Below are 15639 nucleotides of genomic sequence, written 5' to 3'. Positions count from 1 at the left end.
ATAGTAACAAGATAGCAGTGAATATTAAGTACCTAAAAATGGTGGACGTCACTAAGTCCTCGGTAGTATAGTGGTTAGTATCCCCGCCTGTCACGCGGGAGACCGGGGTTCGATTCCCCGCCGGGGAGGACATTATTTTTTACTTGGCTTTGAATTTTCATTTTTTTAATTGTCAATTTGACCGGTATAGTTATACCGGATACTCCTTACGTAAGGGTTTGAAACCAATTTTCATATTGCTAATGCCGTAGCATCTCCAGTTCATTTCAACAGACGATGAGTTAAGTTTTGAACACTTTCCAAACATTCGAATACGTGTATTCATTTGCATTCATGCGCATATTTGTAAAAAGGCGCTTAGATTTACTAAATCCGACTATCATTGCATCATTGATCCTACACGACAGATTACACATTTTTATTATACATCCCGAATGTGACGATAGAAATAGAGGGAACGAACAAATTACATTAAAAAAAACACGAGAATCTCAATGATTGAAGGATTCGTGTAAGCACAGGGCATTATACTCGAAACGACACAATTCCCTATTTCGTTCATATCTGACTCTCTTCATTTTCAATGCTGAAAAACTACAGAAAAATTGAGTGTTGGCGATATTCAAAAATAAATGGAGGACCCGGGCATCGATCCCGGTACCTCTCGCATGCTAAGCGAGCGCTCTACCATGTGAGCTAGTCCCCCTGATGGTTACTGTTTCATTAAATAACGCCTTTATGCGTACAGGTGTCATTCAATCATTTTAGCGGTTCTAACTACAGTCCCGACTAGCCTCGAGAGCTATATTTGTAGACAGTGAGAACTAAGTGATCACGGAAAAAGAAATCAAAGATCTAACTAAAATATATTTAGATTTAGGACAATTAAGTGGTATGCCTACTAATGCTATGGCGGTCAGTCGCAAAAAATGCATAAGGTTGAAACGTCATACATGCATAAAAAGTCGCTAATGTGCTTTCGCTAAAAATTCTTGAACAATGGTAATATTTCAGAGTAAAATAGGGCCAAAAAATATCCCGTGAGGCGGAGTCGAACCACCGACCTAAAGATGTCAGATTTTCTTATTCCACTACAGTCTTCCGCTCTACCAACTGAGCTATCACGGGGTCTGTATGCAAATGGTTAAAATTTATGATTTATACGTATTTGGGTGTATAGGACATTTAGTAATAAAAACCAAAAAGCACCATCAATAGGATCTGAAACATTATTAGGGGAAGGAGGGGCGATAATTCATTTAGATAATTCAATTAGCAAGAGTAGTAGCGAGAACAAAAAAGTAGAATGACGGATCGGTTGCGCTTAACATATCGCCTACAGCAATCAATACTATGAATTTGCGGATGCGTTCAATATAGTAACAAGATAGCAGTGAATATTAAGTACCTAAAAATGGTGGACGTCACTAAGTCCTCGGTAGTATAGTGGTTAGTATCCCCGCCTGTCACGCGGGAGACCGGGGTTCGATTCCCCGCCGGGGAGGACATTATTTTTTACTTGGCTTTGAATTTTCATTTTTTTAATTGTCAATTTGACCGGTATAGTTATACCGGATACTCCTTACGTAAGGGTTTGAAACCAATTTTCATATTGCTAATGCCGTAGCATCTCCAGTTCATTTCAACAGACGATGAGTTAAGTTTTGAACACTTTCCAAACATTCGAATACGTGTATTCATTTGCATTCATGCGCATATTTGTAAAAAGGCGCTTAGATTTACTAAATCCGACTATCATTGCATCATTGATCCTACACGACAGATTACACATTTTTATTATACATCCCGAATGTGACGATAGAAATAGAGGGAACGAACAAATTACATTAAAAAAAACACGAGAATCTCAATGATTGAAGGATTCGTGTAAGCACAGGGCATTATACTCGAAACGACACAATTCCCTATTTCGTTCATATCTGACTCTCTTCATTTTCAATGCTGAAAAACTACAGAAAAATTGAGTGTTGGCGATATTCAAAAATAAATGGAGGACCCGGGCATCGATCCCGGTACCTCTCGCATGCTAAGCGAGCGCTCTACCATGTGAGCTAGTCCCCCTGATGGTTACTGTTTCATTAAATAACGCCTTTATGCGTACAGGTGTCATTCAATCATTTTAGCGGTTCTAACTACAGTCCCGACTAGCCTCGAGAGCTATATTTGTAGACAGTGAGAACTAAGTGATCACGGAAAAAGAAATCAAAGATCTAACTAAAATATATTTAGATTTAGGACAATTAAGTGGTATGCCTACTAATGCTATGGCGGTCAGTCGCAAAAAATGCATAAGGTTGAAACGTCATACATGCATAAAAAGTCGCTAATGTGCTTTCGCTAAAAATTCTTGAACAATGGTAATATTTCAGAGTAAAATAGGGCCAAAAAATATCCCGTGAGGCGGAGTCGAACCACCGACCTAAAGATGTCAGATTTTCTTATTCCACTACAGTCTTCCGCTCTACCAACTGAGCTATCACGGGGTCTGTATGCAAATGGTTAAAATTTATGATTTATACGTATTTGGGTGTATAGGACATTTAGTAATAAAAACCAAAAAGCACCATCAATAGGATCTGAAACATTATTAGGGGAAGGAGGGGCGATAATTCATTTAGATAATTCAATTAGCAAGAGTAGTAGCGAGAACAAAAAAGTAGAATGACGGATCGGTTGCGCTTAACATATCGCCTACAGCAATCAATACTATGAATTTGCGGATGCGTTCAATATAGTAACAAGATAGCAGTGAATATTAAGTACCTAAAAATGGTGGACGTCACTAAGTCCTCGGTAGTATAGTGGTTAGTATCCCCGCCTGTCACGCGGGAGACCGGGGTTCGATTCCCCGCCGGGGAGGACATTATTTTTTACTTGGCTTTGAATTTTCATTTTTTTAATTGTCAATTTGACCGGTATAGTTATACCGGATACTCCTTACGTAAGGGTTTGAAACCAATTTTCATATTGCTAATGCCGTAGCATCTCCAGTTCATTTCAACAGACGATGAGTTAAGTTTTGAACACTTTCCAAACATTCGAATACGTGTATTCATTTGCATTCATGCGCATATTTGTAAAAAGGCGCTTAGATTTACTAAATCCGACTATCATTGCATCATTGATCCTACACGACAGATTACACATTTTTATTATACATCCCGAATGTGACGATAGAAATAGAGGGAACGAACAAATTACATTAAAAAAAACACGAGAATCTCAATGATTGAAGGATTCGTGTAAGCACAGGGCATTATACTCGAAACGACACAATTCCCTATTTCGTTCATATCTGACTCTCTTCATTTTCAATGCTGAAAAACTACAGAAAAATTGAGTGTTGGCGATATTCAAAAATAAATGGAGGACCCGGGCATCGATCCCGGTACCTCTCGCATGCTAAGCGAGCGCTCTACCATGTGAGCTAGTCCCCCTGATGGTTACTGTTTCATTAAATAACGCCTTTATGCGTACAGGTGTCATTCAATCATTTTAGCGGTTCTAACTACAGTCCCGACTAGCCTCGAGAGCTATATTTGTAGACAGTGAGAACTAAGTGATCACGGAAAAAGAAATCAAAGATCTAACTAAAATATATTTAGATTTAGGACAATTAAGTGGTATGCCTACTAATGCTATGGCGGTCAGTCGCAAAAAATGCATAAGGTTGAAACGTCATACATGCATAAAAAGTCGCTAATGTGCTTTCGCTAAAAATTCTTGAACAATGGTAATATTTCAGAGTAAAATAGGGCCAAAAAATATCCCGTGAGGCGGAGTCGAACCACCGACCTAAAGATGTCAGATTTTCTTATTCCACTACAGTCTTCCGCTCTACCAACTGAGCTATCACGGGGTCTGTATGCAAATGGTTAAAATTTATGATTTATACGTATTTGGGTGTATAGGACATTTAGTAATAAAAACCAAAAAGCACCATCAATAGGATCTGAAACATTATTAGGGGAAGGAGGGGCGATAATTCATTTAGATAATTCAATTAGCAAGAGTAGTAGCGAGAACAAAAAAGTAGAATGACGGATCGGTTGCGCTTAACATATCGCCTACAGCAATCAATACTATGAATTTGCGGATGCGTTCAATATAGTAACAAGATAGCAGTGAATATTAAGTACCTAAAAATGGTGGACGTCACTAAGTCCTCGGTAGTATAGTGGTTAGTATCCCCGCCTGTCACGCGGGAGACCGGGGTTCGATTCCCCGCCGGGGAGGACATTATTTTTTACTTGGCTTTGAATTTTCATTTTTTTAATTGTCAATTTGACCGGTATAGTTATACCGGATACTCCTTACGTAAGGGTTTGAAACCAATTTTCATATTGCTAATGCCGTAGCATCTCCAGTTCATTTCAACAGACGATGAGTTAAGTTTTGAACACTTTCCAAACATTCGAAAACGTGTATTCATTTGCATTCATGCGCATATTTGTAAAAAGGCGCTTAGATTTACTAAATCCGACTATCATTGCATCATTGATCCTACACGACAGATTACACTGGGTGGTCGAGTGGACCTTGAAGTGACTGGACGTTGTGTTTATGTTGAAGGAAATAATTACTCTGTTATAAGTGATTGCTCGGATATCCAAGCTAATATTTGGAATATAAACATTCTAACTTGTTTCAGAAGTAAGTTTTTTTCTTTAATTATGACAAAACTGTCGTTTGTAACTTTTTAAATCAATGTAAACATTGTCGTATAGAAAGAGGCCACCCGAGGGTGAATTTATTTATAATGGAGAGACTTCCATCTTTATTGATGAGTACCATAGAAAACGCGTGTGAACAATTTCGTAATATCACATTTACTGTGCATGGTGAAAATGACAGAGCCCGTATATCTATTGTTTTTACAAATGAAGATAGTAATAAAAGTAAACGAAAGTCGAATTCAACTGTCAATCGTGACAAAAAACGAATGAAAGAATATAATAATAGTGTCGAAAGTGTTTCGAATATTGGAAATCATACCGAAGTGATTTATTCGGATAATTCGTCTGAAAGTAATCAAGTACCGGATGAAAAAGTAGCGACAAACACATCGGATATAATGGACATTGAAGATAACCCGTCTGAGGCCTCCGCTACAGGTAACATTGAAAGTATAGAACGTCCAAATATAGAACTGTGTTCAATCGATACAGGTAAAGACAATGTAAATAAAAGTAAACATGGATTATCTATTGATACAAGTGAAAATAATACAAAAGGAGATAATGTATTTTCAGAATTTACGTTTAGTAAAGTGAATAACAGTGGTATTTTATCCGCTACATCTAAATGTGTGCAATCATGCGATAGATCGAAAGAAAATAATGACAAAGGTAAACAAGTATTTACGGCAAAAATTGTAACTGAAAGTGAGTTAATTCCAAAATTTGTTTTGAAACAAACCCGATGTGGTTACGATATATTGATCGGAAAAACAGTGAAAAAACGTCTGATATTGTTTTATATGGATCGTGAAGAGTTTGAAGTACTTGATCGCAGTGATCGAGATTACTTTAAATTCAACAAAGTGTTGACTGAAGATTTTCATGATGTAAGAACGACAAAACTAATGACTAATGCAGTGAGAAAAAGAATGCTGCAGATGATAGAATTTGTGACAAATAAAAAACTGTAATTTTTTTATTATTTAATTGTATTGTATTTCGTAAAAGAGAAAGTTTGTATGGTTTGTGAGAACGTTGTGGAAAAAAGTTTTTCCGAATATTGATAATTCTTTTTTGTGATTTGTTTGCCTGTCTTAAAATAACTGATGAATGACTTGATATTTAATACTTCGAATTTTATTTGCGTAGTGGAATGGAATCCAGCCCTGTGCAAATTACATTTTCGATTGTATCAATTTTCGTCCTCTGTCGGAAAATAAGACGTTACAATCATTTTTCACTGAGTTTTCTTTGTATTCTGTGTAAGCTTTTAATCATTTTGAATGTATGTGCTGAGTGATAGATAAGAATGAAATAGAATATTAGTATAAGGACTTGATGTTTTTCTATAGAATATGATATATATATGAATATACAAAAGTACATAACAAGACAATTATGTTCGTGAAAAATATTTCACGCATTATATGTATAGTAAATCAAAATATTGAATATGATTCTTTTCAGAGAAAGGACAATAATTGATAACAATGTTTTCATTTATGTGTAAATCTAAACTGTGATATGTATATACCAAGTGTGAATATAATAAAGATAAAAAAAAAAGTATCCCCGCCTGTCACGCGGGAGACCGGGGTTCGATTCCCCGCCGGGGAGGACATTATTTTTTACTTGGCTTTGAATTTTCATTTTTTTAATTGTCAATTTGACCGGTATAGTTATACCGGATACTCCTTACGTAAGGGTTTGAAACCAATTTTCATATTGCTAATGCCGTAGCATCTCCAGTTCATTTCAACAGACGATGAGTTAAGTTTTGAACACTTTCCAAACATTCGAATACGTGTATTCATTTGCATTCATGCGCATATTTGTAAAAAGGCGCTTAGATTTACTAAATCCGACTATCATTGCATCATTGATCCTACACGACAGATTACACATTTTTATTATACATCCCGAATGTGACGATAGAAATAGAGGGAACGAACAAATTACATTAAAAAAAACACGAGAATCTCAATGATTGAAGGATTCGTGTAAGCACAGGGCATTATACTCGAAACGACACAATTCCCTATTTCGTTCATATCTGACTCTCTTCATTTTCAATGCTGAAAAACTACAGAAAAATTGAGTGTTGGCGATATTCAAAAATAAATGGAGGACCCGGGCATCGATCCCGGTACCTCTCGCATGCTAAGCGAGCGCTCTACCATGTGAGCTAGTCCCCCTGATGGTTACTGTTTCATTAAATAACGCCTTTATGCGTACAGGTGTCATTCAATCATTTTAGCGGTTCTAACTACAGTCCCGACTAGCCTCGAGAGCTATATTTGTAGACAGTGAGAACTAAGTGATCACGGAAAAAGAAATCAAAGATCTAACTAAAATATATTTAGATTTAGGACAATTAAGTGGTATGCCTACTAATGCTATGGCGGTCAGTCGCAAAAAATGCATAAGGTTGAAACGTCATACATGCATAAAAAGTCGCTAATGTGCTTTCGCTAAAAATTCTTGAACAATGGTAATATTTCAGAGTAAAATAGGGCCAAAAAATATCCCGTGAGGCGGAGTCGAACCACCGACCTAAAGATGTCAGATTTTCTTATTCCACTACAGTCTTCCGCTCTACCAACTGAGCTATCACGGGGTCTGTATGCAAATGGTTAAAATTTATGATTTATACGTATTTGGGTGTATAGGACATTTAGTAATAAAAACCAAAAAGCACCATCAATAGGATCTGAAACATTATTAGGGGAAGGAGGGGCGATAATTCATTTAGATAATTCAATTAGCAAGAGTAGTAGCGAGAACAAAAAAGTAGAATGACGGATCGGTTGCGCTTAACATATCGCCTACAGCAATCAATACTATGAATTTGCGGATGCGTTCAATATAGTAACAAGATAGCAGTGAATATTAAGTACCTAAAAATGGTGGACGTCACTAAGTCCTCGGTAGTATAGTGGTTAGTATCCCCGCCTGTCACGCGGGAGACCGGGGTTCGATTCCCCGCCGGGGAGGACATTATTTTTTACTTGGCTTTGAATTTTCATTTTTTTAATTGTCAATTTGACCGGTATAGTTATACCGGATACTCCTTACGTAAGGGTTTGAAACCAATTTTCATATTGCTAATGCCGTAGCATCTCCAGTTCATTTCAACAGACGATGAGTTAAGTTTTGAACACTTTCCAAACATTCGAATACGTGTATTCATTTGCATTCATGCGCATATTTGTAAAAAGGCGCTTAGATTTACTAAATCCGACTATCATTGCATCATTGATCCTACACGACAGATTACACATTTTTATTATACATCCCGAATGTGACGATAGAAATAGAGGGAACGAACAAATTACATTAAAAAAAACACGAGAATCTCAATGATTGAAGGATTCGTGTAAGCACAGGGCATTATACTCGAAACGACACAATTCCCTATTTCGTTCATATCTGACTCTCTTCATTTTCAATGCTGAAAAACTACAGAAAAATTGAGTGTTGGCGATATTCAAAAATAAATGGAGGACCCGGGCATCGATCCCGGTACCTCTCGCATGCTAAGCGAGCGCTCTACCATGTGAGCTAGTCCCCCTGATGGTTACTGTTTCATTAAATAACGCCTTTATGCGTACAGGTGTCATTCAATCATTTTAGCGGTTCTAACTACAGTCCCGACTAGCCTCGAGAGCTATATTTGTAGACAGTGAGAACTAAGTGATCACGGAAAAAGAAATCAAAGATCTAACTAAAATATATTTAGATTTAGGACAATTAAGTGGTATGCCTACTAATGCTATGGCGGTCAGTCGCAAAAAATGCATAAGGTTGAAACGTCATACATGCATAAAAAGTCGCTAATGTGCTTTCGCTAAAAATTCTTGAACAATGGTAATATTTCAGAGTAAAATAGGGCCAAAAAATATCCCGTGAGGCGGAGTCGAACCACCGACCTAAAGATGTCAGATTTTCTTATTCCACTACAGTCTTCCGCTCTACCAACTGAGCTATCACGGGGTCTGTATGCAAATGGTTAAAATTTATGATTTATACGTATTTGGGTGTATAGGACATTTAGTAATAAAAACCAAAAAGCACCATCAATAGGATCTGAAACATTATTAGGGGAAGGAGGGGCGATAATTCATTTAGATAATTCAATTAGCAAGAGTAGTAGCGAGAACAAAAAAGTAGAATGACGGATCGGTTGCGCTTAACATATCGCCTACAGCAATCAATACTATGAATTTGCGGATGCGTTCAATATAGTAACAAGATAGCAGTGAATATTAAGTACCTAAAAATGGTGGACGTCACTAAGTCCTCGGTAGTATAGTGGTTAGTATCCCCGCCTGTCACGCGGGAGACCGGGGTTCGATTCCCCGCCGGGGAGGACATTATTTTTTACTTGGCTTTGAATTTTCATTTTTTTAATTGTCAATTTGACCGGTATAGTTATACCGGATACTCCTTACGTAAGGGTTTGAAACCAATTTTCATATTGCTAATGCCGTAGCATCTCCAGTTCATTTCAACAGACGATGAGTTAAGTTTTGAACACTTTCCAAACATTCGAATACGTGTATTCATTTGCATTCATGCGCATATTTGTAAAAAGGCGCTTAGATTTACTAAATCCGACTATCATTGCATCATTGATCCTACACGACAGATTACACATTTTTATTATACATCCCGAATGTGACGATAGAAATAGAGGGAACGAACAAATTACATTAAAAAAAACACGAGAATCTCAATGATTGAAGGATTCGTGTAAGCACAGGGCATTATACTCGAAACGACACAATTCCCTATTTCGTTCATATCTGACTCTCTTCATTTTCAATGCTGAAAAACTACAGAAAAATTGAGTGTTGGCGATATTCAAAAATAAATGGAGGACCCGGGCATCGATCCCGGTACCTCTCGCATGCTAAGCGAGCGCTCTACCATGTGAGCTAGTCCCCCTGATGGTTACTGTTTCATTAAATAACGCCTTTATGCGTACAGGTGTCATTCAATCATTTTAGCGGTTCTAACTACAGTCCCGACTAGCCTCGAGAGCTATATTTGTAGACAGTGAGAACTAAGTGATCACGGAAAAAGAAATCAAAGATCTAACTAAAATATATTTAGATTTAGGACAATTAAGTGGTATGCCTACTAATGCTATGGCGGTCAGTCGCAAAAAATGCATAAGGTTGAAACGTCATACATGCATAAAAAGTCGCTAATGTGCTTTCGCTAAAAATTCTTGAACAATGGTAATATTTCAGAGTAAAATAGGGCCAAAAAATATCCCGTGAGGCGGAGTCGAACCACCGACCTAAAGATGTCAGATTTTCTTATTCCACTACAGTCTTCCGCTCTACCAACTGAGCTATCACGGGGTCTGTATGCAAATGGTTAAAATTTATGATTTATACGTATTTGGGTGTATAGGACATTTAGTAATAAAAACCAAAAAGCACCATCAATAGGATCTGAAACATTATTAGGGGAAGGAGGGGCGATAATTCATTTAGATAATTCAATTAGCAAGAGTAGTAGCGAGAACAAAAAAGTAGAATGACGGATCGGTTGCGCTTAACATATCGCCTACAGCAATCAATACTATGAATTTGCGGATGCGTTCAATATAGTAACAAGATAGCAGTGAATATTAAGTACCTAAAAATGGTGGACGTCACTAAGTCCTCGGTAGTATAGTGGTTAGTATCCCCGCCTGTCACGCGGGAGACCGGGGTTCGATTCCCCGCCGGGGAGGACATTATTTTTTACTTGGCTTTGAATTTTCATTTTTTTAATTGTCAATTTGACCGGTATAGTTATACCGGATACTCCTTACGTAAGGGTTTGAAACCAATTTTCATATTGCTAATGCCGTAGCATCTCCAGTTCATTTCAACAGACGATGAGTTAAGTTTTGAACACTTTCCAAACATTCGAATACGTGTATTCATTTGCATTCATGCGCATATTTGTAAAAAGGCGCTTAGATTTACTAAATCCGACTATCATTGCATCATTGATCCTACACGACAGATTACACATTTTTATTATACATCCCGAATGTGACGATAGAAATAGAGGGAACGAACAAATTACATTAAAAAAAACACGAGAATCTCAATGATTGAAGGATTCGTGTAAGCACAGGGCATTATACTCGAAACGACACAATTCCCTATTTCGTTCATATCTGACTCTCTTCATTTTCAATGCTGAAAAACTACAGAAAAATTGAGTGTTGGCGATTTTCAAAAATAAATGGAGGACCCGGGCATCGATCCCGGTACCTCTCGCATGCTAAGCGAGCGCTCTACCATGTGAGCTAGTCCCCCTGATGGTTACTGTTTCATTAAATAACGCCTTTATGCGTACAGGTGTCATTCAATCATTTTAGCGGTTCTAACTACAGTCCCGACTAGCCTCGAGAGCTATATTTGTAGACAGTGAGAACTAAGTGATCACGGAAAAAGAAATCAAAGATCTAACTAAAATATATTTAGATTTAGGACAATTAAGTGGTATGCCTACTAATGCTATGGCGGTCAGTCGCAAAAAATGCATAAGGTTGAAACGTCATACATGCATAAAAAGTCGCTAATGTGCTTTCGCTAAAAATTCTTGAACAATGGTAATATTTCAGAGTAAAATAGGGCCAAAAAATATCCCGTGAGGCGGAGTCGAACCACCGACCTAAAGATGTCAGATTTTCTTATTCCACTACAGTCTTCCGCTCTACCAACTGAGCTATCACGGGGTCTGTATGCAAATGGTTAAAATTTATGATTTATACGTATTTGGGTGTATAGGACATTTAGTAATAAAAACCAAAAAGCACCATCAATAGGATCTGAAACATTATTAGGGGAAGGAGGGGCGATAATTCATTTAGATAATTCAATTAGCAAGAGTAGTAGCGAGAACAAAAAAGTAGAATGACGGATCGGTTGCGCTTAACATATCGCCTACAGCAATCAATACTATGAATTTGCGGATGCGTTCAATATAGTAACAAGATAGCAGTGAATATTAAGTACCTAAAAATGGTGGACGTCACTAAGTCCTCGGTAGTATAGTGGTTAGTATCCCCGCCTGTCACGCGGGAGACCGGGGTTCGATTCCCCGCCGGGGAGGACATTATTTTTTACTTGGCTTTGAATTTTCATTTTTTTAATTGTCAATTTGACCGGTATAGTTATACCGGATACTCCTTACGTAAGGGTTTGAAACCAATTTTCATATTGCTAATGCCGTAGCATCTCCAGTTCATTTCAACAGACGATGAGTTAAGTTTTGAACACTTTCCAAACATTCGAATACGTGTATTCATTTGCATTCATGCGCATATTTGTAAAAAGGCGCTTAGATTTACTAAATCCGACTATCATTGCATCATTGATCCTACACGACAGATTACACATTTTTATTATACATCCCGAATGTGACGATAGAAATAGAGGGAACGAACAAATTACATTAAAAAAAACACGAGAATCTCAATGATTGAAGGATTCGTGTAAGCACAGGGCATTATACTCGAAACGACACAATTCCCTATTTCGTTCATATCTGACTCTCTTCATTTTCAATGCTGAAAAACTACAGAAAAATTGAGTGTTGGCGATTTTCAAAAATAAATGGAGGACCCGGGCATCGATCCCGGTACCTCTCGCATGCTAAGCGAGCGCTCTACCATGTGAGCTAGTCCCCCTGATGGTTACTGTTTCATTAAATAACGCCTTTATGCGTACAGGTGTCATTCAATCATTTTAGCGGTTCTAACTACAGTCCCGACTAGCCTCGAGAGCTATATTTGTAGACAGTGAGAACTAAGTGATCACGGAAAAAGAAATCAAAGATCTAACTAAAATATATTTAGATTTAGGACAATTAAGTGGTATGCCTACTAATGCTATGGCGGTCAGTCGCAAAAAATGCATAAGGTTGAAACGTCATACATGCATAAAAAGTCGCTAATGTGCTTTCGCTAAAAATTCTTGAACAATGGTAATATTTCAGAGTAAAATAGGGCCAAAAAATATCCCGTGAGGCGGAGTCGAACCACCGACCTAAAGATGTCAGATTTTCTTATTCCACTACAGTCTTCCGCTCTACCAACTGAGCTATCACGGGGTCTGTATGCAAATGGTTAAAATTTATGATTTATACGTATTTGGGTGTATAGGACATTTAGTAATAAAAACCAAAAAGCACCATCAATAGGATCTGAAACATTATTAGGGGAAGGAGGGGCGATAATTCATTTAGATAATTCAATTAGCAAGAGTAGTAGCGAGAACAAAAAAGTAGAATGACGGATCGGTTGCGCTTAACATATCGCCTACAGCAATCAATACTATGAATTTGCGGATGCGTTCAATATAGTAACAAGATAGCAGTGAATATTAAGTACCTAAAAATGGTGGACGTCACTAAGTCCTCGGTAGTATAGTGGTTAGTATCCCCGCCTGTCACGCGGGAGACCGGGGTTCGATTCCCCGCCGGGGAGGACATTATTTTTTACTTGGCTTTGAATTTTCATTTTTTTAATTGTCAATTTGACCGGTATAGTTATACCGGATACTCCTTACGTAAGGGTTTGAAACCAATTTTCATATTGCTAATGCCGTAGCATCTCCAGTTCATTTCAACAGACGATGAGTTAAGTTTTGAACACTTTCCAAACATTCGAATACGTGTATTCATTTGCATTCATGCGCATATTTGTAAAAAGGCGCTTAGATTTACTAAATCCGACTATCATTGCATCATTGATCCTACACGACAGATTACACATTTTTATTATACATCCCGAATGTGACGATAGAAATAGAGGGAACGAACAAATTACATTAAAAAAAACACGAGAATCTCAATGATTGAAGGATTCGTGTAAGCACAGGGCATTATACTCGAAACGACACAATTCCCTATTTCGTTCATATCTGACTCTCTTCATTTTCAATGCTGAAAAACTACAGAAAAATTGAGTGTTGGCGATATTCAAAAATAAATGGAGGACCCGGGCATCGATCCCGGTACCTCTCGCATGCTAAGCGAGCGCTCTACCATGTGAGCTAGTCCCCCTGATGGTTACTGTTTCATTAAATAACGCCTTTATGCGTACAGGTGTCATTCAATCATTTTAGCGGTTCTAACTACAGTCCCGACTAGCCTCGAGAGCTATATTTGTAGACAGTGAGAACTAAGTGATCACGGAAAAAGAAATCAAAGATCTAACTAAAATATATTTAGATTTAGGACAATTAAGTGGTATGCCTACTAATGCTATGGCGGTCAGTCGCAAAAAATGCATAAGGTTGAAACGTCATACATGCATAAAAAGTCGCTAATGTGCTTTCGCTAAAAATTCTTGAACAATGGTAATATTTCAGAGTAAAATAGGGCCAAAAAATATCCCGTGAGGCGGAGTCGAACCACCGACCTAAAGATGTCAGATTTTCTTATTCCACTACAGTCTTCCGCTCTACCAACTGAGCTATCACGGGGTCTGTATGCAAATGGTTAAAATTTATGATTTATACGTATTTGGGTGTATAGGACATTTAGTAATAAAAACCAAAAAGCACCATCAATAGGATCTGAAACATTATTAGGGGAAGGAGGGGCGATAATTCATTTAGATAATTCAATTAGCAAGAGTAGTAGCGAGAACAAAAAAGTAGAATGACGGATCGGTTGCGCTTAACATATCGCCTACAGCAATCAATACTATGAATTTGCGGATGCGTTCAATATAGTAACAAGATAGCAGTGAATATTAAGTACCTAAAAATGGTGGACGTCACTAAGTCCTCGGTAGTATAGTGGTTAGTATCCCCGCCTGTCACGCGGGAGACCGGGGTTCGATTCCCCGCCGGGGAGGACATTATTTTTTACTTGGCTTTGAATTTTCATTTTTTTAATTGTCAATTTGACCGGTATAGTTATACCGGATACTCCTTACGTAAGGGTTTGAAACCAATTTTCATATTGCTAATGCCGTAGCATCTCCAGTTCATTTCAACAGACGATGAGTTAAGTTTTGAACACTTTCCAAACATTCGAATACGTGTATTCATTTGCATTCATGCGCATATTTGTAAAAAGGCGCTTAGATTTACTAAATCCGACTATCATTGCATCATTGATCCTACACGACAGATTACACATTTTTATTATACATCCCGAATGTGACGATAGAAATAGAGGGAACGAACAAATTACATTAAAAAAAACACGAGAATCTCAATGATTGAAGGATTCGTGTAAGCACAGGGCATTATACTCGAAACGACACAATTCCCTATTTCGTTCATATCTGACTCTCTTCATTTTCAATGCTGAAAAACTACAGAAAAATTGAGTGTTGGCGATTTTCAAAAATAAATGGAGGACCCGGGCATCGATCCCGGTACCTCTCGCATGCTAAGCGAGCGCTCTACCATGTGAGCTAGTCCCCCTGATGGTTACTGTTTCATTAAATAACGCCTTTATGCGTACAGGTGTCATTCAATCATTTTAGCGGTTCTAACTACAGTCCCGACTAGCCTCGAGAGCTATATTTGTAGACAGTGAGAACTAAGTGATCACGGAAAAAGAAATCAAAGATCTAACTAAAATATATTTAGATTTAGGACAATTAAGTGGTATGCCTACTAATGCTATGGCGGTCAGTCGCAAAAAATGCATAAGGTTGAAACGTCATACATGCATAAAAAGTCGCTAATGTGCTTTCGCTAAAAATTCTTGAACAATGGTAATATTTCAGAGTAAAATAGGGCCAAAAAATATCCCGTGAGGCGGAGTCGAACCACCGACCTAAAGATGTCAGATTTTCTTATTCCACTACAGTCTTCCGCTCTACCAACTGAGCTATCACGGGGTCTGTATGCAAATGGTTAAAATTTATGATTTATACGTATTTGGGTGTATAGGACATTTAGTAATA

General features: G+C 37.7%; 30 non-coding genes across 30 annotated transcripts; 10 read left to right on the top strand and 20 right to left on the bottom strand.

Moving 5' to 3' along the window:
* Positions 1–56: 56 nt before the first annotated feature.
* Trnad-guc (transfer RNA aspartic acid (anticodon GUC)) lies at positions 57–128 on the top strand. Its single transcript has one exon. It is a non-coding gene; the product is annotated as a tRNA-Asp (tRNA).
* A 505-nt stretch (positions 129–633) lies between these two features.
* On the bottom strand, positions 634–706 carry Trnaa-agc (transfer RNA alanine (anticodon AGC)). The gene has a single exon. It is a non-coding gene; the product is annotated as a tRNA-Ala (tRNA).
* A 330-nt stretch (positions 707–1036) lies between these two features.
* On the bottom strand, positions 1037–1128 carry Trnay-gua (transfer RNA tyrosine (anticodon GUA)). The gene is given in 2 exon segments: positions 1037–1072; positions 1092–1128. It is a non-coding gene; the product is annotated as a tRNA-Tyr (tRNA).
* A 304-nt stretch (positions 1129–1432) lies between these two features.
* On the top strand, positions 1433–1504 carry Trnad-guc (transfer RNA aspartic acid (anticodon GUC)). Its single transcript has one exon. It is a non-coding gene; the product is annotated as a tRNA-Asp (tRNA).
* A 505-nt stretch (positions 1505–2009) lies between these two features.
* Trnaa-agc (transfer RNA alanine (anticodon AGC)) lies at positions 2010–2082 on the bottom strand. Its single transcript has one exon. It is a non-coding gene; the product is annotated as a tRNA-Ala (tRNA).
* Positions 2083–2412: 330 nt separating this feature from the next.
* Trnay-gua (transfer RNA tyrosine (anticodon GUA)) lies at positions 2413–2504 on the bottom strand. Its single transcript is given in 2 exon segments — positions 2413–2448; positions 2468–2504. It is a non-coding gene; the product is annotated as a tRNA-Tyr (tRNA).
* A 304-nt stretch (positions 2505–2808) lies between these two features.
* On the top strand, positions 2809–2880 carry Trnad-guc (transfer RNA aspartic acid (anticodon GUC)). Its single transcript has one exon. It is a non-coding gene; the product is annotated as a tRNA-Asp (tRNA).
* Positions 2881–3385: 505 nt separating this feature from the next.
* On the bottom strand, positions 3386–3458 carry Trnaa-agc (transfer RNA alanine (anticodon AGC)). The gene has a single exon. It is a non-coding gene; the product is annotated as a tRNA-Ala (tRNA).
* A 330-nt stretch (positions 3459–3788) lies between these two features.
* Positions 3789–3880, bottom strand: Trnay-gua (transfer RNA tyrosine (anticodon GUA)). Its single transcript is given in 2 exon segments — positions 3789–3824; positions 3844–3880. It is a non-coding gene; the product is annotated as a tRNA-Tyr (tRNA).
* A 304-nt stretch (positions 3881–4184) lies between these two features.
* Positions 4185–4256, top strand: Trnad-guc (transfer RNA aspartic acid (anticodon GUC)). The gene has a single exon. It is a non-coding gene; the product is annotated as a tRNA-Asp (tRNA).
* A 2566-nt stretch (positions 4257–6822) lies between these two features.
* Positions 6823–6895, bottom strand: Trnaa-agc (transfer RNA alanine (anticodon AGC)). Its single transcript has one exon. It is a non-coding gene; the product is annotated as a tRNA-Ala (tRNA).
* A 330-nt stretch (positions 6896–7225) lies between these two features.
* Positions 7226–7317, bottom strand: Trnay-gua (transfer RNA tyrosine (anticodon GUA)). The gene is given in 2 exon segments: positions 7226–7261; positions 7281–7317. It is a non-coding gene; the product is annotated as a tRNA-Tyr (tRNA).
* Positions 7318–7621: 304 nt separating this feature from the next.
* On the top strand, positions 7622–7693 carry Trnad-guc (transfer RNA aspartic acid (anticodon GUC)). Its single transcript has one exon. It is a non-coding gene; the product is annotated as a tRNA-Asp (tRNA).
* Positions 7694–8198: 505 nt separating this feature from the next.
* Positions 8199–8271, bottom strand: Trnaa-agc (transfer RNA alanine (anticodon AGC)). Its single transcript has one exon. It is a non-coding gene; the product is annotated as a tRNA-Ala (tRNA).
* A 330-nt stretch (positions 8272–8601) lies between these two features.
* Positions 8602–8693, bottom strand: Trnay-gua (transfer RNA tyrosine (anticodon GUA)). Its single transcript is given in 2 exon segments — positions 8602–8637; positions 8657–8693. It is a non-coding gene; the product is annotated as a tRNA-Tyr (tRNA).
* Positions 8694–8997: 304 nt separating this feature from the next.
* Positions 8998–9069, top strand: Trnad-guc (transfer RNA aspartic acid (anticodon GUC)). The gene has a single exon. It is a non-coding gene; the product is annotated as a tRNA-Asp (tRNA).
* Positions 9070–9574: 505 nt separating this feature from the next.
* On the bottom strand, positions 9575–9647 carry Trnaa-agc (transfer RNA alanine (anticodon AGC)). The gene has a single exon. It is a non-coding gene; the product is annotated as a tRNA-Ala (tRNA).
* Positions 9648–9977: 330 nt separating this feature from the next.
* Trnay-gua (transfer RNA tyrosine (anticodon GUA)) lies at positions 9978–10069 on the bottom strand. Its single transcript is given in 2 exon segments — positions 9978–10013; positions 10033–10069. It is a non-coding gene; the product is annotated as a tRNA-Tyr (tRNA).
* A 304-nt stretch (positions 10070–10373) lies between these two features.
* Positions 10374–10445, top strand: Trnad-guc (transfer RNA aspartic acid (anticodon GUC)). The gene has a single exon. It is a non-coding gene; the product is annotated as a tRNA-Asp (tRNA).
* A 505-nt stretch (positions 10446–10950) lies between these two features.
* Trnaa-agc (transfer RNA alanine (anticodon AGC)) lies at positions 10951–11023 on the bottom strand. The gene has a single exon. It is a non-coding gene; the product is annotated as a tRNA-Ala (tRNA).
* A 330-nt stretch (positions 11024–11353) lies between these two features.
* Positions 11354–11445, bottom strand: Trnay-gua (transfer RNA tyrosine (anticodon GUA)). Its single transcript is given in 2 exon segments — positions 11354–11389; positions 11409–11445. It is a non-coding gene; the product is annotated as a tRNA-Tyr (tRNA).
* Positions 11446–11749: 304 nt separating this feature from the next.
* Trnad-guc (transfer RNA aspartic acid (anticodon GUC)) lies at positions 11750–11821 on the top strand. Its single transcript has one exon. It is a non-coding gene; the product is annotated as a tRNA-Asp (tRNA).
* A 505-nt stretch (positions 11822–12326) lies between these two features.
* Trnaa-agc (transfer RNA alanine (anticodon AGC)) lies at positions 12327–12399 on the bottom strand. Its single transcript has one exon. It is a non-coding gene; the product is annotated as a tRNA-Ala (tRNA).
* A 330-nt stretch (positions 12400–12729) lies between these two features.
* Positions 12730–12821, bottom strand: Trnay-gua (transfer RNA tyrosine (anticodon GUA)). Its single transcript is given in 2 exon segments — positions 12730–12765; positions 12785–12821. It is a non-coding gene; the product is annotated as a tRNA-Tyr (tRNA).
* A 304-nt stretch (positions 12822–13125) lies between these two features.
* On the top strand, positions 13126–13197 carry Trnad-guc (transfer RNA aspartic acid (anticodon GUC)). The gene has a single exon. It is a non-coding gene; the product is annotated as a tRNA-Asp (tRNA).
* Positions 13198–13702: 505 nt separating this feature from the next.
* On the bottom strand, positions 13703–13775 carry Trnaa-agc (transfer RNA alanine (anticodon AGC)). Its single transcript has one exon. It is a non-coding gene; the product is annotated as a tRNA-Ala (tRNA).
* A 330-nt stretch (positions 13776–14105) lies between these two features.
* Positions 14106–14197, bottom strand: Trnay-gua (transfer RNA tyrosine (anticodon GUA)). The gene is given in 2 exon segments: positions 14106–14141; positions 14161–14197. It is a non-coding gene; the product is annotated as a tRNA-Tyr (tRNA).
* A 304-nt stretch (positions 14198–14501) lies between these two features.
* On the top strand, positions 14502–14573 carry Trnad-guc (transfer RNA aspartic acid (anticodon GUC)). The gene has a single exon. It is a non-coding gene; the product is annotated as a tRNA-Asp (tRNA).
* Positions 14574–15078: 505 nt separating this feature from the next.
* Positions 15079–15151, bottom strand: Trnaa-agc (transfer RNA alanine (anticodon AGC)). Its single transcript has one exon. It is a non-coding gene; the product is annotated as a tRNA-Ala (tRNA).
* A 330-nt stretch (positions 15152–15481) lies between these two features.
* On the bottom strand, positions 15482–15573 carry Trnay-gua (transfer RNA tyrosine (anticodon GUA)). The gene is given in 2 exon segments: positions 15482–15517; positions 15537–15573. It is a non-coding gene; the product is annotated as a tRNA-Tyr (tRNA).
* Between the last annotated feature and the right edge of the window lie 66 nt (positions 15574–15639).

Source organism: Mytilus californianus, unplaced genomic scaffold (genome assembly GCF_021869535.1).
Source record: "Mytilus californianus isolate M0D057914Y unplaced genomic scaffold, xbMytCali1.0.p SCAF_57, whole genome shotgun sequence".
NCBI lineage: Eukaryota > Metazoa > Mollusca > Bivalvia > Mytilida > Mytilidae > Mytilus > Mytilus californianus.
The sequence above is the reverse complement of the archived record's forward strand: the minus strand, read 5'-3'. Positions and strand labels throughout refer to the sequence as shown.